Raw genomic sequence first — 2,500 nt, 5'->3', positions numbered from 1 at the left:
TCACACACACACACACACACACACACACACACACACACACACACACACACACACACACACACACACACACACACACACACACACACACACACACACACACACACACACACACACACACACACACAGTGCTGTGTTTCTCTGGTCCAAATGAAATGGCTCGGCGGCCCTGATCTGATTTGATTTGATATGATATGAGTTGATTCAATTGAAGTGATTGTGTTGGGAGAGGAGAGGGGAAGTGTGTGTGTGTGTGTGTGTGTGTGTGTGTGTGTGTGTGTGTGTGTGTGTGTGTGTGTGTGTGTGTGTGTGTGTGTGTGTGTGTGTGTGTGTGTGTGTGTGTGTGTGTGTGTGTGTGTGTACATGTGTATTACAATACTTTGTGAGCACCATTTTCCCAGTCCTCAAGTGAGAAATGGTTGTTCAGTGGTTTTGGGGGAGATTTGGGGAGTTACTGTAGGCGTACGATCAGGAAAATATTCAGGTTGGGGTTGAAGTAGATATATACAAGCTCATTTCGCGGCACCGAGCTATGAGCTTGTAGATCTGCTATTTTTCGATAACCAAAGAAATCTAAAATGACAGAGATGCGTTCCCTGAATGAATGGGTTGATTAACGAAAAAACACAAAAAGTTAGAAGATGGAGATGGGAGGTTTTCTGCCCCACAGCGATGATATATTTTTGATCAAACCAACCTTTTTGAAGTGCAGTGCTGTGGGCTATGACAGTATCACATGCTCTGATGCAGCCTGTCTCAGACTTCAGTGGAATAACGTCATCAGTGGCTTGCTCACCACAGGCTCTTGAAGACACTTGGACGTTGTTGTACCTCTGATTTAGTTCACATGGTGCTCTCAGCTGATCAACTTTATACAGTATCAACCACACAAAGCCTACCCACACTGCGCCATAGTCGGGAAATCAACGTCTGGTCTATGCTTAGAAAAATGTTTTTTTTTTAACGATCACATCGTTCAGAAATGAAGCAGTGTGTTTTTTAGCTTCTTTTTGGACAAAACCTCATGAAAATCACTTGCATAAAGTGACCCTGTAAACCATGTAAGGGTTTGGGTTAGGGTTAGGGTTAGCAAGACAAATAAACAGGGAGCCTGTACATGTGTGTTTGTGCTTGAGTGTGCTTGTGTGTACATGGGTGCATGCGCATGTGGAAGCGATTTTGTTGTGGATTAGATGAAGATCCCGCCGCGCGCACTGGGAGGCTTGGTACTGACTGCCTCCTTATCTGCTGTTCAGATAGATGCTGATGGAGCTTCCTCTGTGTGTGTGTGTGTGTGTGTGTGTGTGTGTGTGTGTGTGTGTGTGTGTGTGTGTGTGTGTGTGTGTGTGTGTGTGTGTGTGTGTGTGTGTGTGTGTGTGTATAAGGGCGTGGGTGGGAAGCATGGGTGTGCAACAGTTGCTCTGTTGGATGCCTGAATCATAAATAACTGTGTAACAGAGTGTTTCTATGGATGCCCTGAGTTACACATAATAAGTGGGCCAAATGTTGTCCGTTGTTCATGAGAGACTGTTGCTTGCACTTGGTGGTAAATGTCTGGGTCGTTGCTGAGAACTGGAGTCGAAAAACAGAATAGATTTGTTATGATTCAAACGTATGAGAATGTTGGGGATTGTTAGATTTGAGGAACTTGTCATCTTTAGGGCTGCAACTATGGATTATTGTCTTAGCGATCACTCTATCATTTACGATTTAGATTAATCAAATAATCAAGATGTGGGTTTTTGATCATTGTTTTTTTATAATGTCAAGCAATTGTATTTCTTTTAAATAAATAAATGACTAAGTCGATTAGCCTGATTAACCACTTAATGTCTGTATTTTTATTTGATTGATTGAAAACTTTTTGGGTCAGAAATGTAAGCAGCACGTTGTGCAGTCAGACATTAAGGCTAAAAGGGTAACACAAAAAAGTCCTGGGGACTTGTTTCCACTGTGGTCCTATGTGTGTGTCTTTAATCTTAGGTGAGTGCATGTGATCCGTGAGCCCATGGGTTGGTTTTGACCAATCAGGGAAGCGATGCCTCCTTTGTACAGGAGCAGTGGGCGCTACGGGGGAGCGCCTCGGGGAGTGTCTCGCTCAGGGACACTTTGACACGTGGACCGTTGGCCGGGACGCAAAACGGGGACCTTATGTTTCCATGGCGGCCTCTGTACCCGCTCAGCTATAATAGAATATTGAGACTTGACTATCAAGAAATGTAACATAGCACTTTGTGTCAAAAAGGTTGCCTTTAACCCCTGGGTTAAAATGATGTGTTGCCCTCTCTTTAATGCTTTAACACGATTTTTTTATGGTGTAGCTCCTCTGTGCGCTTGCAGTAAATGTGTGAAGGCAATAATGCATCAAAGTTATGTCTAATAGTCACAGGGACCAGGTGGGGCTTGCGGGTCACCGGTTTTCTCCATCAGAGTGCCTCACAGATCCTGTGAATAGATAGATGGTTACGTAAAGGCTTCCGGCAGGCGTTGGTGGAGCGCTACA

The 2,500-nt window shown here is 44.2% G+C and overlaps 1 protein-coding gene across 1 annotated transcript in view; it reads left to right on the top strand.

Moving 5' to 3' along the window:
• pea15 (proliferation and apoptosis adaptor protein 15) overlaps positions 1-2,500 on the top strand; it is a 68,132-nt gene that overhangs the window by 9,090 nt on the left and 56,542 nt on the right. The window lies entirely within an intron of this gene.

This window comes from Gymnoscopelus braueri (assembly GCF_963280865.1).
Source record: "Gymnoscopelus braueri genome assembly, chromosome: 15".
Classification (NCBI taxonomy): domain Eukaryota; kingdom Metazoa; phylum Chordata; class Actinopteri; order Myctophiformes; family Myctophidae; genus Gymnoscopelus; species Gymnoscopelus braueri.
The sequence above is the reverse complement of the archived record's forward strand: the minus strand, read 5'-3'. Positions and strand labels throughout refer to the sequence as shown.